We start from the raw sequence: 23,831 nt of genomic DNA, 5'->3' as shown, positions 1-23,831 counted from the left end.
ACACATAAATTGGCCATTCCAAAAGGCACTTATGACATTTATCTGGGATCAATAAGAGCTGAGGGAATCTGTGCCCTCATACCTAGTATACCTCCGTCTGTGAAAGGAGAGAAAAGAGAAGAGATACCACAATTAGCACTGCTTCCGTCAGCTCCCTATCTAAAAGTGGATCCTTTGGAATTGTGGTTGGTCATTGTGTTGACCAGAGTTACCAAGTCCTTCAAAGTTGGTTATCTTTACAATATTACTGTGTGTTGTGTCTTTTTTTAAACTGGACAATGAAGGTTAAGTGACTTGCCCAGTAAATGTCAATTAAGTGTCAAGTGTCTGAGGCTAGATTTGAACTTGGGTCTTCCTGAATCCAGGGCCAGTGCTTTATCCACCATGGCACCTAGCTGCCCCCATATATTATGGTTATATAAATTATTCTCCTAATTCTGGTTACTTCATACAGGTCTTTCAAGGTATTTCTGAAACCATCCCCTTCATAATTTTTATAGAACAATTATATTACATCACATTCATATACCATAACTTGTTCAGTCATTCACCAACTGATGGGCATACCGTCAGCTTCCAATTCTTTGCCATCACAAAAAAATGCTCTACATAGTTTTTTACATATGAGTCCTTGTCCTCTTTCTTTGATCTCTTTGGAATATAGACCTAGTAATAGTATCACTGGGTCAAAGGATATGCATAGTTTAATATCTTCATGAATGATTGGACTAGTTTATAGCTCCACCAGCAGGACATTAGTGTACCTATTTTCCCACAGTCACTTCAGCATTTGTCATTTTTCTTTTTTTTTTTTTGTCATCTTAGCCAAACTGATGGGTGTGAGGTGGTATGTCAGAATTGCTTTAATTTGCATTTTTTCTAATCATTAGTGATTTAGATCATTTTTCATACAACTATGGAGAACTTTCTTCCTCTAAAAATTATCTGTTCATGCCCTTTGACCATTTATCAATTGGAGAATGGCTCTTATCCTTATAAAGTTCACTCAGTTCCCTATATATCTTAGAAATGGGACCTTTATCAGGGGAGAATTAAACTCGGATTCCTCTCATTCTGCCATCTTAACTCTGCCTCTTCCCTTCACATCAAATTTGTCTGACATCTTCAGAAGATACCCAGATATTTTATGATGAATCTTATTCTCACTATCACCATGCATCCCTGAGTCCACAGTAATGAAGACCAAGAGGTAGAAAGTCCCTTTTTTAGGAGTTAGACATTTTCCTAATGAATGTTGGAGAAGCTGTGGAAAAATTGGAACACTAATGCATTGTTGATGGAGCTGTGAACTGACCCAACCATTCCGGAGAATAATTTGGAACTATGCTCAAGGGGCTATACAGCTGTACATACCCTTTGACCCAGCAATATTACTATTAGGTCTTTATCCCAAAGAGATCATAAAAAAGGGGAAAGGACCCACATGTACAAAAATATTTATAGCTGCTCTTTTTGTGGTGGCAAAGAATTGGAAATTGAGGGGATGCCTATCAATTTGGGAATGGCTGAACAAGTTGTGGTATATGAATGTAATGGGATATTATTGTGCTGTAAGAAACAATGAGGGGGGGTGCTGGGGGCAGAGCCAAGATGGTGGAGAGAAGCTAGTTACTTTTCTGAGCTTTCCCATATTTCCCTCAAAAACAACATTAAAGCAAGGCTCTAAACAGATTCTGGAACTATAGAACCTACAAAAAGAGAGACAAAATCCTGCTACATGAGATAATTTAGAAGACTTCAGAAAAGGTCTGTCTCACCTGGGTGAAAGGGGAGGGCAGCTCAACACTACTTGTTCCAGCTGGCAGCTCACCTCAGCAAAGCTCGGCTCAGTATGGCTCAGCACCACTTGTCTCAGCTGGCAGCTCACCTCAGCAAAGCTCGGCTCAGTGGGCAGCTCTCTCAGCATAGGTCGACTCAGTGGGCAGCTCAACACTGTTGCAACTTGACACAGCTGAGAGGGGGTCAGCTGAAAGTGGGGCAAATGAGAGTGGGGCAGCTGAGAGCAGTAAGAAATTTGCAACCATGAACCCTGTGCCCCAGAAGCAGACTTCAACTTGATAAGTTTTTAAATAGCCTACAACATGAGCAAGAAACAAACAAACAAAAAAAAGGACCCTTACCATTGAAAACTTCTACGGTGAAAGGGAAGACCAAAACTCAAACACAGATGAGTTGGTCAAAACACCCACAAGTGAAGACTCAAGAGGGAAGATGATCTTGTCTCAAGACCAAAAAGCCTTCTTTGAAGAGCTCAAAAAGGCTTTTAAAAAACAAATAAAAGAGGTAGAAGAAAAAATGGAAAAAGAAATAAGATAAATGAGAGTTACACTGAAAAAAGAAGCACAAAGAATGACTGAGGAAAAGAATTCCTTAAAAAATACAATTGGCCAAATATGAGAAAAAATTGTCCAAACAGAAAAAGAAGTGCAAAAGCTTACTGTGGAAAATAAGGCCTTTCAAATTAAAATTGAGCAGATGGAAGCGGATAACTCCATGAGACAACAAGAATCTGACGAGCAGAATCAAAAGATTGAAAAAATAGAAGAAAATGTTAAATACCTCATTGGAAAAACAACTAAACTGGAAAATAGGTCGAGGAGAGATAATCTGAGAATTATTTGACTACCTGAAAGCCATGATCAAGAAAAGGGTCTAGACACCATATTCCATGAAGTTATTAAGGAGAACTGCCCTGAAATTGTAGAATCAGACAATAAAATCATCATTGAAAGAATCCACTGAACACCTCCTGAAAGAGACCCCAAAAGGAACACTTCAAGGAATATTGTAGCCAAACTCCAGAATTATCAGGTGAAGGAGAAAATACTCCAAGCAGCCAGAAAGAAACCATTTAAATACCATGGAGCCACAGTCAGGATTGCACAGGACCTGGCAACTTCAACATTGAAGGATCGCAGGGCTTGGAATATAATATACATGAAGGCAAAGGAGCTTGGATTACAACCCATGATCAACTACCCAGCAAAACTGATCATTCTCTTTCAGAGGAAAAGATGGGCATTCAATGAACTAGGGGACTTCCAAGGCTTCCTGAGAAAAAGACCAGAACTGAACAGAAAATTTGATCTCCAAATACAAGACTCTAGAGAAATATAAAGAGGTAAACAAGGGGGAGAAAAGGGTTGTTCAATGATGTTAAACTGCTTGAGTCCATAGGAGGTATTGTTATTAAAGGTAAAGGTATTGTTATTAAATCAACTTTGATATGATGATATAAAGAAACTTAAGGGGCAGAATAAAAGAAGACTAGGGGGAAGAGAGGAAGGGGAAGGTGGAATGGGGTTAATTATATCATATGAAGAGGCACAAAAAGAACCCATTACAACAGAGGGAAAGAAGGGAGGGGTGGGCATTGTTGCAACCTTACTCTCATCAGATTTGGTTCAGGGAGGGAATAAATTCACTCCCATTTGTATAAAGAAACTTAGCTTAATCTTTAAGGAAACAAAAGGGGAAGGGGGAAAAGGGTGGTATTGATAGAAGGGAGGGCACAAGTAGGGGAAAAGGGGGCAAGAACAAGAAGGGCAGCTGATAAAAGGGAGGGCAGACTGAGGGAGGAAGTGGTCAGAAGCAAAACACTTGTCAAATGGAATAGGGGGAAAGAAGGAGAAAAATTAGTACAAAGAGGAAAAGAAGATGGAGGGAAATAAACAGTTAATAATTTTAACTGTAACTGTGAATGTGAATGGCATGAACTCTCCCAAAAAACGGAAGTGAATAGCAGAGTGGATTAAAAACCAGAATCCTACAATATGCTGTTTACAAGAAACACATTTGAAGCAGAGAGATACACACAGAGTAAAGGTAAAAGGCTGGGGCAGAATATATTACGCTTCAGCTGAAGTCAAAAAAGCAGGGGTAGCAATCCTTATCTCAGACAAAACAATGGCAAAAATAGATCTAATTAAAAGAGATAAGGAAGGAAACTACATCTTGCTAAAGGGTACTATAGATAACGAAGTAATATCAATATTAAACATGTATGCACCAAGTGGTATAGCATCCAAATTCTTAGAGGAGAAGTTAAATTAGTTACAAGAGGAAATAAACAGTAATACTATACTGGTGGGGGATCTGAATCTTCCCCTGTCAGAATTAGATAAATCTAGCCACAAAATAAATAAGAAAGAAGTGAAAGAGGTTAATAGAATACTAGAGGGGCAGCTAGGTGGTGCAGTGGATAAAGCACCGGCCTTTGATTCGGGAGGACCTGAGTTCAAGTCCAGCCTCAGACACTTGACACTTACTAGCTGTGTGACTCTGGGAAAGTCACTTAACCCTCATTGCCCCACAAAAAAAAAAAAATAGAATACTAGAAAAGTTAGACATGATAGATGTCAGGAGAAAATTGAATGGAGATAGAAAGGAATATACCTTTTTCTCAGCAGTACATGGCACATGTTCAAAAATTGACCATGTATTAGGGCACAAAAACATCATAGTCAAATGTAGAAAGGCAGAAATAGTAAATGCATCCTTCTCAGATCATGATGGAATAAAAATTACATGTAATAAAGAGCCATGGAAAGGTAGACTGAAAATCAATTGGAAACTAAATAATCTCATTCTAAAGAATGAGTGGGTGAAACAACAAATCATAGAAACAATCAATAACTTTATCCAAGAGAATGACAATAATGAGACAGCATATCAAAATCTATGGGATGCAGCCAAAGCAATGCTTAGGGGAAATTTTATGGCTCTAACTGCTTACATGAATAAAAAAGAGAAAGAGGAGACCAATGAATTGGGCATGCAATTTAAAAAGCTAGAAAAAGAACAAATTAGAAATCCTGAAAATTAAAGGAGAAATTAATAAAATTGAAAGCAAGAAAACTATAGAATTAATCAATAAAACTAAGAGCTGGTTTTATGAAAAAACCAATAAAATAGATAAACCACTGGTTAATTTGATTTTTAAAAAAAGAAGAGGAGCAGCTAGGTGGCTCATTGGATAGAACACTGGCCCTGGATTCAGGAGTACCTGAGTTCAAATCTGGCCTCAGACACTTGACACTTACTAGCTGTGTGACCCTGGGCAAGTCACTTAACCCCCATTGCCACCCCCCAAAAAAAAGAAAGAAAGAAAGAAGAAAACCAGATTACCAGTATCAAAAATGAAAGGGGTGATCTTACCACCAATGAAGTGGAAATTAAAGCAATAATTAGGAACTATTTTGCCCAACTGTATGCCAATAAATTTAACAATCTAAATGAAAGGGATAAATATTGACAAAATTACAAACTGCCAAGGTTAACTGAAGAGGAAATAAAATCCTTAAATATACCCATATTAGAAAAAGAAATCGAACAAGCCATTAATGAACTCCCTAAGAAAAAATCCCCAGGGCCAGATGGGTTTACAGGTGAATTCTACCAAATATTTAAAGAACAATTAATTCTGATATTATGCAAATTATTTGGAAAAATAGGTGAAGGAGTTCCACCAAATTTGTTTTATGACACAAATATGGTGGTGATAACAAAACCAGGAAGAGCAAAAACAGAGAAAGAAAATTATAGACCAATTTCCCTAATGAATATTGATGCTAAAATCTTAAATAAGATATTAGCAAGGAGATTACAGCAAGTGATCACCAGGATAATATACTATGGCCAGGTGGGATTTATACCAGGAATGCCGGTGTGGTTCAACATTAGAACTATTAACATAATCAACCACATCAATAAGAAAACTAACCAAAATCATATGATTATCTCAATAGATGCAAAGAAAGCTTTAGACAAAATAAAGCACCCATTCCTAATAAAAACATTAGAGAGCTTAGGAATAGGTGGGACTTTCCTTAAAATAGTAAGCAGTATCTACCTAAAACCATCAACAAGCATTATATGTAATGGAGATAAGTTAGAGGCCTTCCCAATTAGATCAGGGGTGAAACAGGGATGTCCATTATCACCTCTATTATTTAATATTGTACTAGAAATGTTAGCTTTAGCAATCAGGAATTAAAGGAATTAGAATAGGCAAAGAGGAAATAAAACTATCACTCTTTGTAGATGATATGATGGTATACTTAGAGAATCCTAGAGAATCAACTCAAAAATTACTTGAAAAAATTAACAACTTTAGCAAAGTAGCAGGACATAAAATAAATCCACATAAATCATCTGCATTTCTATACATGACCAGCAAAGTCCAGCAGCAAGAGATAGAAAGAGAAATTCCATTTAAAGTAATGGTGGATAATATAAAATACTTGGGAGTCTACTTGCCAAGACAAACCCAGGAACTCTATGAACACAATTACAAAACACTTTTCACACAAATCAAATCGGATCTGAAAAATTGGAAAGATATCAATTGCTCATGGATAGGCCAAACTAATATAATAAAAATGACAATTCTACCTAAATTAATTAATTATTCAGTGCCATACCAATCAGACTACCTGAAAATTATTTTATAGAGCTAGAAAAAATAATAACAAAATTCATCTGGAAAAACATAAAGTCAAGAATATCAAGGGAAATAATGAAAAAAAAATGCACAGAAAGGTGGGTTAGCTGTACCAAATCTGGAGCTCTACTATAAAGTGGCAGTCATCAAAACTATCTGGTACTGGCTAAGAAATAGAGTGGAGGACTAATGGAATAGGCTAGGCACAGGAGACACAGTAGTAAATGACTATAGTAATCTACTCTTTGATAAACCCAAAGACTCCAGCTTCTGGGATAGGAACTCAGTATTTGACAAAAACTGCTGGGAAAACTGGAAGATAGTATGGCAAAAATTAGGCATAGACCAACATCTGACACCTTATACTAAAATAAGGTCAAAATGGGTACATGATTTAGACATAAGAGGTGATACCATAGGTAAATTAGGAGAAGAAGGAATAGTCTACCTTTCAGATCTTTGGAAAGGAGAGCAGTTTATGACCAAACAAGAGATAGAGAATATTATGAAATGCAAAATGGATGATTTTGATTACATTAAATTAAAAAGGGTTTGTACAAACAGAAGCAATGCATCCAAAATTAGAAGGGATGCAGAAAGCTGGGAAACAATTTTTATAGCCAGTATTTCTGACAAAGGCCTCATTTCTAAAATATATAGGGAACCAAATCAAATTTATAAGAATCCAAGTCATTCCCCAATTGAGAAATGGTCAAAGGATATGAACAGGCAGTTTTCTGATGAAGAAATAAAAGCTATCTATTGCCATATGAAAAAAATGCTCTAAATCACTATTGATTAGAGAGATGCAAATTAAAACAACTCTGAGGTACCACCTGTCAGATTGGCTAATATGACAAAAAAGGAAAATAATAAATGTTGGAGAAGTTGTGGAAAAATTGGAACACTAATACATTGTTGGTGGACCTGTGAACTGATCCAACCATTCTGGAGAGCAATTTGGAATTATGCCCAAAGGGCAATAAAGCTGTGCATACCCTTTGATCCAGCAATACCACTTTTGGGTCTTTTTCTCAAAGAGATCATAAAAAAGGGAAAAGGACCCACATGTACAAAAATATTTATAGCTGCTCTTTTTGTGGTGGCAAGGAATTGGAAATTGAGAGGATGTCCATCAGTTGGAGAATGGCTAAACAGGTTGTGGTATATGAATGTAATGGAATTCTATTGTGCTATAAGAAATGATGAGCAGGAGGAGTTCAGAGAAGCCTGGAAGGACTTGCATGAACTGATGATGAGTGAGATGAGCAGAACCAGAAGAACATTATACACAGTATCATCAACATTATGTGTTGATCAACTATGATAGACTATATTCTTCTCACCAATCCAATGGTACAAGAAAGTTCCAAAGGACTCATGATGGAAAAGGCTCTCCAAATCCAGGAAAAAAAAGGAACTGTGGAATATGGATGCTGATTGGACCATACTATTTCTTTTGGTTTTGGTGCTGTTGGTTTTCTGTTTTGAGGTTTTTCCTTTTTGCTCTGATTCTTCTCTTATAACATGACTAATGCAGAAATATGCTTAATGTTATTATGTATATATAACCTATATCAGATTACCTGCTGTCTAGGGGAAGGAGGGAGAAAAATTTGAAACTGCAAATCTTACATAAACAAATGTTGAAAACTATCTCTACATGTAACTGGAAAATCATAAAATACTTTTATTTTTTTATTTTTTTGCGGGGCAATGGGGGTTAAGTGACTTGCCCAGGGTCACACAGCTAGTAAGTGTCAAGTGTCTGAGGCCGGATTTGAACTCAGGTCCTCCTGAATCCAGGGCCGGTGCTTTATCCACTGCGCTACCTAGCTGCCCCCAATACTTTTATTTTTAAAAAAAGGAAAGAAAGAAACAATGAGCAGGCAAATTTCAGAGAAACCTGGAAGGACCTACATGAACTGATGCTGAGTGAGATAAGCAGAACCAGGAGAACACTGTACATAGAATCAACAACATCATGTTTTGATCAAGTGTGATAAACTTGACTCTTCTCAGCAATACAATGGTCCAAGATAGTTCCAAAGGACTCATGATGGAAAATGCTCTCCAAATCCAGAAAAAAGAACTGTGGAATCTAGATGCAGATTGAATCATACTATTTCTACTTTTTTTGTTTTTCTTTTTTGAGGTTTTTCCCTTTTGTTCTGATTCTTCTTTCACAAGATGACTAATGTAGAAATGTGTTTAATGTGATTGTACATATATAACCTATATCAGATTGCTTTATGTCTAGGGGAGAGGGGAGGGGGAGGGGGGAGGGAAGGGAGAGTGGGAGAAAAACTTGGAACTAAAAATCTTATGAAAACACATGTTGAAAACTATTTTTACATGTAACTGGAAAATAATAAAACAGTTTTATGATTAAAAAAAGAAACTCATAATCTCATTGTTTTTTTTAATTCCTGAAACTTGGAGAACTCTTGTTGTATTTGCTTCAATATTCCAATAACCCTAATTGAACTTCTGAAGAGTAAAGGCACCAGATCAAGGAAAATGTACATAAATTTTGATATGTCTCACTGAAAGAAGGAAATATGTTTCTTCATTTAGATCAGAGGCTCTTAATCTGAGATCCATGGATGGACAAAGGGTCTAAGTATAGTTGTCAGGGGGTCAATAAACTTAGGAAAAATTACATTGAAATTTTGTATAACCTCTGAATTTAGCATTTCCTTCTATTATGAATTTTAGAGATAAACATTCTGAAAAGGGTTCTCACCAGATGGCTATCAGAAAGAGAGAGAGAGAGAGAGAGAGAGAGAGAGAGAGAGAAACTCCTGCTTAGATCAAGAAGGCACACACTACCAAAAAAAAAAAAGAAAAAAAGAAGGCACACACTAAATATAGCTGGGACCAAACCCAGAACAGTTAGAAAAGCATTGAGTCTATGGATGCAATAGGCAAAGTTGCTCAGGACAGAGATGCTGCTCTGAGTCTTCTTCAAACAGGTTAAGGAAATCCCAAGCCCCAGGTGCTTGGCAAAAGACATTTTTGGTGGTATCATCAACACAAGTATTTTCATTGGACAATACCTGGAAACTTAAACAAAAGCTACCAGATGCTTTGCAATGCCTTAGGTGGAATAATTGGTCAGACTGTGGTTTGACAAATCCCTGGGCAGTGAAGCAAACAATAATTTAAAGAGAAGGAAAGAAAAATTCTTCCCTGCACCAATCTGCTGAAGCCCCAAACTGAAATCTAACTAAGGTAGAATTAGTTTTTTTTTTTTTTCACCCAGAAAACTTAATGATAAGTGGCTTATGGGGAAAAAAAAACTCAATCTGTACTTATAGTAGGTTTGAATATCCCATTATAATTCTGCCAAATGGTCATGCCTTTCAATTTTGGTAATTAAATTCAAGTTTTGTTTTTAAAAAATGAAAGGGTTGAATTAAATGCCATGGGGGCACATCTTTTTCAGCATTGGATTTTAGACCCACAGTGTACTACACTGTGCTATAATCCATTCTGAACAAGATATACAATTTAGATAAGATACAATCTTGCCCTCAGGAGAAAAGTCTAATAGGGAGATATGATGCCAACTTAGATATCTAGGATATGCAATGATGCATGATCAGCACGTTAGAGGTTTGGTGGAAGAATTATTTCTAAAGTATCTTCCAGTTCTAAATTTCTGACTGCTCCTAGGAAGGTAGGAGCAGTCATAATTTAGCCTGTGCCCAGCTTGTTCTAAGGAAGGTGTCATCCTGGGAAATAGAAACTCAATCTAAGAAGTTGCCAGGGAACACTGGGGAAAAAATAATAGTGACAGTAACCCATGTATATTTCACTTCAAGGTTTGCTAGAAGCTTTATTCCCACAACTATATATATATATATATATATATATATATATATATATATATATAAGGTAGCATATTTCAGCAACCACAATAATATATAGCACATAATAAGAACTATTGTTTTCCCATTTTATACATATAGAGACAGTCCAGTAGAGTGAGTAAAATGCTAAGTTCAAAGTTATTCTTAAACTGGAGTCTATGACCTATTAAAAATACATATTTCAATAGCTTTATTTCAGCATAATTGGTTTCCTTTGTAATCCTCTCCATTTTATTTTATGCATTTAAAATACTATTATGAGGAGGCATCCATAGGCATCACTAGAGAAGTCTATGAGGCAAAAGAAGTTAGGTACCCTTGGCTCAGTGTCAAGGAAGTCCTGCCTCTTGCACTCTCTAGTGACTTTGGGGAAATCAGGCAATTTTCCTAGGACATATTTGCTAAGTCACAGATGGAATGCCATCTTCTTTAGTGGAGAGAATTTCCACACCAGAAGTTCTTCCTGACAGCTGAAATCGCTGGTCCTTCATATTCTCATTTTACAAATTTAAAACTGTCCTTGGCACTAGCTGTGTGACCCCGAGCAAGTCACTTAACTCCAATGGCCTCACACACACACACAAAAATAACTGTCCTTGGCAAGGTTAAATGCCTCTACTCCAGCACACATTCCTACCTCCTCTGAACTCCTGTAACATTGCATGTCTGTACTTGACAAGTCATTTTTATGCATTGAAATGCATTATTCTGAGAAGCAGTCCATAGGCTTCGCCAGACTACCAAAGAGGACTCAAGATAGAAAAAAATTAAGAACCTATTTTAAACTATTGCCTTTGATATTTACTACTTATATCATTGTTTAATTTACTTTTATTTTTTGCTTTGCTTTCTAGCTTGTCTTTCCAGCTATACTCTTAAGTTTCTGGAGAACAGTGATTCTTCCTCATATAATTTCCTAACCCCACTGAACCTAGGAGATAGTATTATCTATGAATACAGTATTGGTCAATACATAGTGCTATTTAAATGAATGTTTTTATATACCCACTTTCTTGTTGTTTAGTCATTATTGGTTTTTTGTTTTGTTTTGTTTTTAGTTCTGTCTGACTTCATGTCCCCATTGGGGATCCCATTCAGAGATACTGGAGTGATTTGCCATTTTCTTCTCCAACTCATTTGACAGATGAGGAAACTGAGGTAAACAGGGTCACATAGCTAGTGTCTGAGGCCAGATTTGAACTCACAAAGACTCATCTCCTCACTCCAATGCACCACCTAGCTGGGTATGTATGTATGTATGTATGTATGTATGTATGTATGTATGTATGTATGTATGTATGTATTTGTGCATTGTGTATAGGTAGATAGATATGTTAGTATGCATATGTGTTGATGTGTAAACATATATACATGTATGCATATTTGTATATCTCATTCTCATGTCCGTTATTGATCCCACTGATCAATTATCACCCTCTCATTCCCTGAAGATCATTATTGATAATCAAATCTTGATTATTCTATACAGTCTCTGGATCTTTCTCATCTTACCACTATTTCAATCCCTTTCCTCTATGAACCATTCCTTTCTCTAAATTCTACCCATCCTTCAGGATCCAGGTAGAATCCAGTCTGGGCTATGGCTCCCTTCTCTGAAGTCAGGAAGCACTCACTGCTTCTACCCCTCATTTGGCCTTTGCCACATAAGTGCATCATGGTGATCTTTATTGTCTCCCCCACCTGACTAGTAGCTCCTCGAGGATAGGAATAAATACTCCTTGATTTGAATTTAATAATTCAGACCAATAAGACTGAGTCCCCCAAACCCCATCCACAAAATCTGCCCCATAGTTGAGGCCTTGAAGGATGTGGTTTTTTATTTAGTTAAACCAGACTAATTTTCTACATTGAAGAAATCCATAGGGCAATTATTCAGCTTTCAATCTTACCCAGAAGTCTAAGTCTCTGGAACTACTTTGACACATGAATGGAGTACCCAAACAGAGTGTTAAAAGATTCACCAGGGCCAGGGCAGCTAGGTGGTGCAGTGGATAAAACACCAGCCCTGGATTCAAGAGGACCTGAGTTCAAATCTGGCCTCAGACACTTGCCACCTAGTAGCTGTGTGACCCTGGGCAAGTCACTTAACCCTCATTGCCCTACAAAAAATAAAAAGATTCACTAGTTTGTCTTATAAAGACCATTTATGGAAATAGAATCCTTTAAGGCAGTGGTTCTCAAAGTATGGTCCATGAACCTCTGGGATACCCAAAAGCCTTTCAGGACATCTGAGAGGTCAAAACTATTTTCATAATAATACCAGGACATGATTTGCCCATTAAAATATTCCTCCCTTTTGCCAAATATACATCTTGTGATGCTAGGGTTTTTTCCCCATATACTTCAATCAAAACAACATATTGCAACAGATTGAATGCAAAAGCAGCTATGAGAATCCAGCTGTCTTCTATTAAGCCAGACATTAAAGAGATTTGCAAAAATGTATAAAACAATGCTACTTTTCTCCTTACTTTTTTTTGTTTTGAAAAATAGAGTTAATTTTTCATAAAAGCATAATATCATGTTAAGAAGGATCCAAAAATTGTTTAAATTATTTTCCCTCTCTTCCTTCTCTCTTGCACCTATCTGGATCCAAAAGAAATCAGCTACTTTTTAAACAGAACTGTTTCTTCCCCCTCCCTCTCATCTACTTTTTTTCTTAAAATTTCAAATTTTTCTTTAAATTTTCTCAATTTTTCTGAAAAATTAAATTTTCTCTAAATTTAAAAGGTTATGGGGAAAATGAGGTAGAAGTTGGGTCAGCCCTCAGAAAAAATGGTTTTAAAAAGGTGAAATCTGAATGTCTGTTTATCACTTTCCTATACTTTGAGGATCTATGCCCAACAAACTAGAGCTGTAACCATTCTGGGACATTTGGGTCATTGTCCTATCTGGAAATGTCCAGGACCTAGCTGGAAGTTTCCCCCAAAACCTTGCCCACAGATAAATGCCAATCCCCCTTTTTCTTTGCAGGCCTGGTAAAGACACACGTGCTGGCTTCCTGTATCATTTTCCTCTTCTCTTCAATTCTCTGGCAGAGCACTATTGCAGCAGAAGACTGCCCTCCCAACCAGAGCAAACTTCTGGCTTCCCATGGCACACCAGGGTGGCAGGTGGGATGGCAGAGTTGAGTTCTGTTATAAGCCATGGGTCAGTGTAGTATTTGTTGTTGTGTTTTTAATAAAATGTTTTTAAGTTTGTGAAGTCCTGCCAGAGCATGGTGGCTGGTGGGGAATGGGGTGCTTAGTGAGCATTTAAGGGATTAGGGATTAGCCTTCTCTGTTTTCAATTCACTGGGTTAGTATGTTGGTGATTTAGACATGGAGATAAAGTTTTTATCCCTTGTGCATAATTTGTATTTTGGAGAGGTTTGAAAGGTCATGAAGACTGGACAACAGTGTCCAGTCCTCTATCTTGTTGGTCACATGACCCAGAATAAGTTTTTTTAATACTATCAGATAAAGCCCCCATTCCAATTTATTCTTTCCAATTTCAATCAACAGTTAAAGTTAGTATCTCTTTTATATCATTGATACCATCCAGTAATTAGCAACCATTTAACATCTATTAGTTTTCACAAAGGGATATTTCTTGAGAATATACAATGAGAAAAGAAGTACAAATCAGGGCACGCTCTCCCCTATGCCACATTAGTCTATTTGCTTTGGATCATTTGCTCCTTCTACCCCAAGTCCACTTCCAAATGTGTCATAGCCAATAAATGAATATTTCCAGAAAGTGGTGCTTCAGCTGCTGGGTCCAATTCACTGCTGGCCTGGATCCCATTGGTCACTCCTTGGGGTCACTCTGATGATGACTCTATCATGTACTCCCATCTCTGCACCTCTGGCTACTCTCCTGACCTTTCAAAGCCCACAAGATCATAACCTAGACCTGTCCATCTTCAATATTCCTTCACCTAAGGCAGAAAATAATAGGCACCACAGGTACAGAAGCAATATCAGGATTCACGGCTTCATGTTGACTAGAGTGAGAAGAATAAGCCAATGGTGTGAGCTTTCTCTCCCCACTAGCAGTCCTTTCCCCCTCCTTCAGTGAAGGCAGCAGGAAAAGAAGGAATGCATGCCAATCAGTTTCAGTTCAACAACCAATCAAAAGTACTTGTCTTCACCCTGTGATTAATGAACCATAAATTATCATAGAATGCTTGTGATCTAAGGTGGAAAGTAGGATTCCTCCATTCTTTGTCATCAAGAACTTCCTGAAGCAAGATCACCAAACGTGCATGCTCCCAGGACAGCAGTCTCATTGGCCAGTCCCCTGTTGCATATGTATGCCTGTGTATATACATGCACATGTATATGTGTTTACATATACATATGGGCACTGGGTATATATGTATATTGTCCGGTGTGTATGCTACATGTGTATTGTGTATGTTTATGTTATAAATATGTTTATACACGCATATATAATGTATTGCTATACAATATGTGTATGCACATATATTTATATGTGTGTATATGTAAGTAAGCATACATAATATTATAATATACAATATGCATATTGTATATATGAGGATATATTATTTTTATATATGTGTGTATGCACATGTATATAGTATTTTACTATAGAAGTGTGTGCATGTGTTAATGTGCATGCATGTTTCTGTGTACCTATATATGTGTGTGGGGATGTGTTTACATATAAATACTATGTGTACTATATATGTAATGTATGTGCATTTGCGCATGTGTAACCTCTGATACCTACTAGCTCTATTACCTTGGTTAGATTAAATCTCTTCCTCCCTAGATCTGTGATCTCCCTAAGTCATTACCAGATTGTCAACATATTCTTAGAGAGTGACCCAGGAAACTGAGGTATGAAGCGATTTGCTGAGGGTAATATGGGCAGGACCTAACAGAGGCAGGACTCAGGTCCAGGTCTTTCTCCTAATTCTGAAGGAGGTCAGGTGAGCTCTCTTTCCATTATACCATCCTATGTAGATAATAGTATTACATTATGATAATGTAATGACAGGTAGCTAGGTGGTACAGTGAATAGAGTGTGAGTGGGCCTAGAACCAGGAAGAATTGATTTTAAATCCAGCCTCGTATATTAGTTATGTGACCCTGGGCAAGTCACTTAACCTCTTTTTTGCCTCAGTTTTCTGAACTGTAAAATGGGGATAACAACAACACCTACCTCACAGGACTTAGAACAGTGCCTGGCACAAAGTTGGCAACATACAAATGCTAACTACTACTACTACTACTACTACTACTACTACTAACATCAATGTATGCATTATATACACAATAGTACACACATTGTTAGCATTAACATTAATGTATTCAATATATCTCAATATCATTTTTATATTTTAGACAGATATGTCTGTCATATGGACATATAGAAATGTAACTGGATGGATAGATGGATGGATGGATAGATAGGTAGGTAGGTAGGTAGGTAGGTAGGTAGGTAGGTAGGTAGGTAGGTAGGTAGGTAGGTAGGTAGAGAATAGACAGATATGTTTGTCATATGGACATATAGAAGTGTAACTGGATGGATGATGGATGGATGGATAGACAGATAGATAGATAGACAGACAGACAGACGGACGGACAGACAGACAGACAGACAGACAGACAGACAGACAGACAGACAGACAGATAGATAGATAGATAGATAGATAGATAGATAGATAGATAGATAGATAGATGATTGATAGATAGATAGATAGATAGATAGATAGATAGATAGATAGATAGATAGATAGATAGATAGATAGATAGATAGATAGATAGGCAGGTAGATAGAGAATAGACAGATATGTGTATAGACTTTTAATAAGATTTTATCTCTACACTTTATCAGCTTTTGCACAACCATAAATATCCGTAGCATATTGCTCCTCCCCTTCCCCACCACATTCTCTCTAAGAATGTATGATCTAAGCACAGGAACATTGACCTCATCCTACTAGCTATTATAGCCCTTTCCTTCACATCCTGTCCTGAAAGAATGGAGACTTCTCCATTGCGCCAGAGAAGCCCACACGCCACTAGAGGGCAACAAAGCAACATCAAACCGAGCTATGGCGAGGTAAGTGAGTCTCACACAACAGCCACAGGAGGGCAGGACTTTTAGCTCTGCCGTTAAAAACAGCAGCTCAGTGAAGCTGTCAGAGAATGGGGAATATTTTTGCTGTGGGACTGAGGGAGTATGTTTTGCTATTGTGTGTATGTTTTCACTCTCACGCATTAAATAAAATAGTGATAATAAAAATGGTGATGATGCAATAGTAATAAACATTAACAATTTTCTTCACTCTCCTAGGAAGCTTTTCCTCCTTCAAAGCTGACTAGGGGAATCTAACAGATAAGCCTAGCCCATCTGCTGTCACATTGCAGAGACAGGCTTGATATTGAAATTGATTTGCAAAGTGAGAAGTGGAACATGATAAGGTAGAAAGATGACATGGAAATAGGGATTGTGTTCTCTGGTGAGTGGCTCCTTTGAAAAGGCTTTCCACCACTTAAGTGATTCCTACATTCAATAAACATTTATGGAGCAGAGCTTGGTGTTAGAATCAATCTATAGCTAAATACAAAGTCCAAGAAGACATGGTTCATGTCATCAAAGATCTTACAATATAATGCAATTTTTAAAAAAGTAATGGGGATGATATAGCTGAGAATATGTTCTTGTCCCTTCTGGTGGACTACTTGCTAAAGGACCGGTCCCTTTGTGTGACTGGGAGTGGTATAAAAAATGATTGCTATCTGATCCAGGAAGAGCTACTCTCTCAGTACAATGTAAGAATGAGGATAAACAACTAACCATCTTTTTGGGTCTTGCTTAGCTTGGAACACAGATTTCCTTTGGACTTCTAGTGGAGGGAGGGGGAAGGATTTCTCATCATCCCCTTCCCACAGTAGTGGTGATTGCATGCAAGAAAATGTGTCTGCCCAAACATAGGAGACCAGCCTTCAAACCCTCCACTACCTTCTTTTTTTTTTTTTTGCAGGGCAATGGGGGTTAAGTGACTTGCCCAGGGTCACACAGCTAGTAAGTGTCAAGTGTCTGAGGCCGGATTTGAACTCAGGTACTCCTGAATCCAGGGCCGGTGCTTTATCCACTGTGCTACCTAGCCGCCCACTCCACTACCTTCTCTGTTTTGAGCTTGTCACCAAACAATGACGATGTGAAATGGATATTTCCAGCTGTCAGTAACTTCTTGAATTCCAGAGGTCAGAAGTTCCTATCAGGTGTTGGTTGCTTGACAGGAAATTATTTCTCCAACAGGGTCTCGGAGGAGAAGAATACCACACCCTGGACGATTCAAGCTTAGGTCTGACTGGCCAGAAAAATCTGGATATTGTGAGTCGCTAGTACTATGGAGATATAAGGTAAAAAAGTAAGATATATGTTCCATGGTTCTACAAAGTTGTCTTTGCCTTTAGGGACAATATAATAAGGTGATAAGTTTCTGTTGCAAGTTTTATTTGTTAATGTGTACTTAAGAGTTTGTTGTGTTTTAAACATTTCTTTTGTAATAGAGGAAATAAAGAGCTGTTGACCAGATTGAAAGCAGGACAGTGGAGGTTGGAAAGAGGAACCTGAGTATTCTCTACTTGCTCAAGGAGAAGGTCAAGGGCTTCAAGTGAAATAGGATGAGCAAAGTATGCTCAAGTTTTGTGGTGTGGTGTGTTTTTTTTAATATGGGAAAGAGGCCATCACTGAAATTAAATAGTGGGAGGCACATCCAAGAAATATTGCCAGAGTTTGATCCATTTATGACTCTTGTGATTGATGAATGTGCAGAGATGGCACCATGGGGGCAACAGAACAATATTGGAATTGTAGTCATCTGAGGAAATAGAAGCCTCAGAATGAGTTTAAGTAATGAAGCACTAAGTTGAGATTGTGATGTGTCTCTATTTTCCCTTTACATTTCTAATAGCTGGTTTTTTAAAATTTGGTACATAAAATCAGTCATTTTACATTCTTCATGTTTTAACTTATTAAAAACAAACTTTTCGGGGGGCAGCTAGATGGCGCAGTGGTTAAAGCACCGGCTTGGATTCAGGAGTACCTGAGTTCAAATCCTGCCTCAGACACTTGACACTTACTAGCTGTGTGACCATGGGCAAGTCACTTAACCCCCATTGCCTAAAAAAAAAAAAAAAAAAAAAAACAACTTTTCTAGGGGCAGCTAGGTGGTACAGTGGATAGAGCACTGGCCCTGGAGTCAGGAGGACCTGAGTTCAAATCCGGCCTCAGACACTTAACACTTACTAACTGTGTGAGCCTGAGCAAGTCACTTAACCCCCATTGCCTCACAAAAAATAAATAAATAAATAAACTTTTCTTATAAAAGGAAGGAAGGAAGGAAGGAAGAAAAAGAAAGGAGGAAGGGAAGGGAAGGGAGGAAGGAAGGAAGGAAGGAAGGAAGGAAGGAAGGAAGGAAGGAAGGAAGGAAGGAAGGAAGGAAAGAACGAAGGAAAGAATGAAGGAAGGAAGGAAGGAAGGTTGATTTCTATACTTGATATATCTACTTTTTACATTAAGTGTAACTTGAGTGGAACTTTTTGTTGTTGTTGTTGTTTTAATTTTTAGTGAATCCAGGGCCGGTGCTCTATCCACTGCGCCACCTAGCTGCCCTTGAGTGGAACTTTTAAGGGAAATACTAGATTTGAACCACACTTAAGCTTTATTTAAGAGCTTTTTCCTGGAACTCTAGAGTTGGGGCAAAATGATCCAGAGAGAACAAAATAAAACAACAACTCTGAATCCCCTCTTTTGGGGGTCAGGTTTCTCCAAGATTGATTCCAGTTCATTTGAGTCTATGTGTGTATAAATGTATATACATACACATGTATATATGCATATGTACACAAATAGGCAGCTAGGTGGCACAGTGGATAGAGAGCTGGCTGGACCTGGAGTCAGGAAGAGTAGAAATATGACCTCAAGACATTTACTAGTTAGGGGCAGATAGGTGGCACAGTAGATAGAGCACTGGCCCTGGATTCAGGAGGACTCGAGTTCAAATCTAGCCTCAAACACTTTACACTTACTAGCTGTATGACCCTAGGCAAGTCACTTAACCCCAATTGTCTCACTAAAAAACCAAAAGGGGCAGCTAGGTGGCACAGTAGAAAGAGCACCGGCCCTGGATTCAGGAGTACCTGAGTTCAAATCTGGCCTCAGACACTTAACACTTACTAGCTGTGTGACCCTGGGCAAGTCACTTAACCCCAATTGCCTCACAAAACAAAAAACAAAAAACAAAAAACAAAACAAAACCAAAAAAAAGACATTTACTAGCTGTGTGACCTGGGGCAAGTCATTTAATCTTTGTGTATGTATACATACATGTACATACATACATACATACATACCACCACTTTCTACCCCTCTAAAGTCCTACTCTCACATGAAGGTGGCCTTGAGTTTTTAAAAGCTGTGATGAGAAAAGACAATGTCTAAAAGATTATAGCAAAATGGAAAAACTTCAACTATGGGCCTAACATTGAATAGTGGCTGATGACAAAGTTAAGTTCAAAAAGGTTCATTGCCACAGGTTGGCCCCCAGGTGCGTAATTTTTCAGCCCTGGCAGCTATCTATACTAATGGAGAGAACACTCATACCAATCAAATCAAAGAAGTGGGGTGGGGGGAGAGGGGGATTATATTGTAGAAGTATTTTCTACTGTGTAACCCTGCATTGAACTTAACGAGGTAGGGCCAGTGACTGTATTCACACTGACAGAGAGGAGGAGCAAAGGATTTATGGGTGACATGGTGGTCTCCATAGTTTTTTTTAGCACCAGCTGGCAAAACTACCTCCTTCTATCATGGCATTTGCTTTCCTGGACCACTGCCAAGTGTCAGGAACAAGGGAAATAAAGTTCAGAACTCAGGGATTGGTTGCTTTCAAATTACTAGAAACTGTTCTACCCAAATTTCAACACAATTCAAATGTTGATAGATAGATAGATAGATAGATAGATAGATAGATAGATAGATAGATAGATAGATAGATAGATAGATAGATAGATGATAGATTTCTGTGCCCTGAACTCTAATGGTCCCTTCCTGATAGTGTTGGTACAAACAGAAAGAGGATGCTTGGCCTTGAAATACCTACACCCAACATGATGTCCTTGTAATGTGTCTGACCTGGAGCCAGAAGACCTAGGTTTTAAGCAGAGTTCTGCTACTTTCATATCTAAGTGATCCTCAGCAAATCATTTAACCTCTCTGGGTCCCAGTTTCAACACCTAGAAAATTGAGGGAGTTGCACTAGTCCAGGGGTTCTTAACCTTTTTTGTGACAGGACCCCTTTGGCAGTCTGGTGATGCCTGTGAACCCCTTCTCAAAATAATGGGCTTTAATTTTTATTTTATTTTTGAAACTATATCTCCCTATCTCTCCCAGGCTGAAAGTCCAGCAGCTGGAACCCAGCTGGATTCCACTCTGATTAGTACAGGAGCATTGACTTTCTCCATTTCTGACCTAAGCTGGATCCCCCCTCCTTAGGCAGCCTAATGGCCCCCTGTTCCTCTAGTCTCAACATACTGGAGACAGACTTAATTTGTTTGTTTGTTTGTGGGGCAATGAGGGTTAAGTGACTTGCTCAGGGTCACACAGCTATTAAGTGTCAAGTGTCTGAGGCCGGATTTGAACTCAGGTCCTCCTGAATCCAGGGCCGATGCTTTATCCACTGTGCCACCTAGCTGCCCCCCCCCACACACTTATTTCAGACACCTAATCACTGTAACTCAGAACTCCTGAGCAGCTTCCCTGGTGGCTGAGATTATAGACATGCATTACCTTGCCTGCTCAGTTGTAAGACATGTAAGACACTGGCGCAGGACAAACCAGCATGGCATGCCCACATCAAAGAAGGCACTGTATTCTGTGAGGAAAGTAAAATTGCAGTAAATCAAAAGAAATGTGAAATGTACAAATTTAGAGACATCTCCATTCCAATTGTTCATATGAACTATTTGTGCCTGACCTGTGATAGAGGCTTCCAGGCTCATATTGGTCTGATCAGTCACAGTCAGACACACTGTACCTTGACCTCAATATAGTGATATCGTTTTGGTCCTCTTGGAGAACAAAGGTCAACAACCAATAAACCTTGCCTGACAAAGTGTTTTTAAATTAATAAAATAAAATACATATGATTGCAGAGAAAACCAATTATATTAAAATACAGTTATTAAAATACAGCTATTAAAAACAAGTTCATAGCCCCAAGTTAAGAACCTCTTAAATATATGATCTCTAAGGGTCCTTATACCTCTAAATCCTAAGACCTTATGTGGGAAAATGGTCATAAAGAAAGGATGATGAGTCTCATTTTAAGAAAAAATAGTATATGGTAATCAGAGCCAAACTTGAGTGGAGCAATAAGAGCTTTGCCCCAGGGCAGTAAGATTTAGAGAATACTGATAGAATTTTCAATTATTTTACAACACAGAAATAATAGAATTTAGCACCTAGTTAGCAAGAATAATTAGTTAAAATAGGAAGCTACCAGTTGTAGATGGACTTACTCTTCCCCTACTCTAACCTGCCCCCTGTACCTGTACCTCAAATAATTGAGCACTTCAAGCCTACCTGCCCAGGGCAAGGTTTGTGGTGTTTGCCCTGGGTATTTTGATCTGATGAGATTCAACTTTAAACAACAATAGCAAATGGTAAATGAGGGAAGTTTATGATTCACCTTTCCAAAGGATGATTCACTTTATAAAGTATTTTACCTTAGAGTGGAATTTAAATCTTTAATTCTCCCAGTGAATTTAAAATGTTTCAATTTGCAGCTGTTAAATTTACGATCTTTTTAGAAACACCTTTATGTTTGGTTTGTCACCTAGATCCCATTTTAACCAAGCCACACATGCAACCTATCAGTTCACACAGAGCAACAGATTTACTGCAGCTAGAGCTTGGTGATCCTATGGGGGGAAAAGGAGTTGGGGGGGGGGGGGTGGTACAGAAGTGAGGGATAGGGTATGAGGGGATGTCAAGAAACCATTAGCTATAAAGGAAAGATCCTGAAATCTTGTTCTTGTCCCGTGCTAAATTGCTGTTGTGATGTTTAAAATCTAAAGGTGTGGTTTCCTTAAATTAGAAGCTTTCACACCAGTCTTTGGGCATTTATTAAAGCATACTAGGTATTAGTAAAAAGGAAAACACGTGGAGTTCAGAAAGTTAAGAAAAGGACTATGTAGCTTAGAGGTCCAGCCTGGCCTGGTTCTTCCTCAAGTCCTCCACCATGAGCCTGCTTCAACTATGCACTGCCTCCAAAAACTAAGTGTGGAAGCTTTTTATAGGTCTGGAGCAGAGGCAGTCCTTACACACTGCTTCAAGCTGATTGGTTAATGTCATCCAAACCCATTGGTTCACTGGACTTGAAGGTAGTCTCACATTGAGTTCAAAGTCCTTAGCTTCTGAGAACAATACTAACTTAGGGGCTGGCCAGGTGTGGTTACAATCTAACTTTAAGTAGGTTAATCAGCAAAGTCAATCACTCTCACTTAATTCAATCAGTTTAGATTAATCTCCAGGTGGGCCTTTGATTATCTGCCAAATCCCATTATTTTCTCACACCATGTGGGCAAGCCATACTTTTGGGGATCTCAATTTCTTCATCTGTCAAATGGGAATAATACCTGCCTTAATAACTTCCTTAGTTGTGAAAGCAATATTTAAAGTTAAAGGTATTACAAAAATATGAATATCCTTGTTATTTCAAGAAATAATTCCCATCTTACTCTCTGAAAGACAAAGAAAACCAAGGACCCTTAAAATAACTATGTTTGAAAGATTTCCATTTCAAGAAAAGTGAATTTGTCCTTCTGAGTCTATCTTAAATAGAAACTATGGTCTTTTAAAACTACTTATAATACTCCGTAGCTGTCACAGCTCCTTACCTCATGAGAGATGGAGGCTAGCCTGAAATCATCGGAGAGACTTTAGAGGTCACTTAGTCCAACCTTTCACCCAGTGCACAACTCCTTAGATGAGATGCTTGACAGATGGTTATCCATCCTCCAAATGAATACTTACAGTGATGGAGCTCTTTTCCAATTTCCTAAGACAGCTCTGTTGGAAATTTTTTTTTCTTACATTGAGTTAAAATCTCAGTAAAAATAAAAAGAAGAACATCTAAACAGTCAAGACTCTAAGATATTGAAACAAGTTTACTGACGTGAGGAAGATCCTTCTCTGGGGATCTGTGGGAGTAAGATAAGATGGCTACTCTTCTGGCTGGGTGGATTTAGTGTCAATCGATGAAAGTAGCATATAGGAATAACTAGCCTGACTCCTCCTTGTGTATCCCACCCACCTTCAGACTTAATCTAGAGATCAACTAAGACCCAGAGGCTGAGGAGATGTAAGGAAACCTTTGGCTGGGGGTGGGGCGGTGGGAGGGGGTGGAATGTATTAAGCATCTGCTGAGTTCTAGATGCTTTAAAAAAAAA

This window comes from Dromiciops gliroides, chromosome 2, assembly GCF_019393635.1.
Source record: "Dromiciops gliroides isolate mDroGli1 chromosome 2, mDroGli1.pri, whole genome shotgun sequence".
Classification (NCBI taxonomy): Eukaryota; Metazoa; Chordata; class Mammalia; order Microbiotheria; family Microbiotheriidae; genus Dromiciops; species Dromiciops gliroides.
This window is presented reverse-complemented; position numbering follows the sequence as displayed.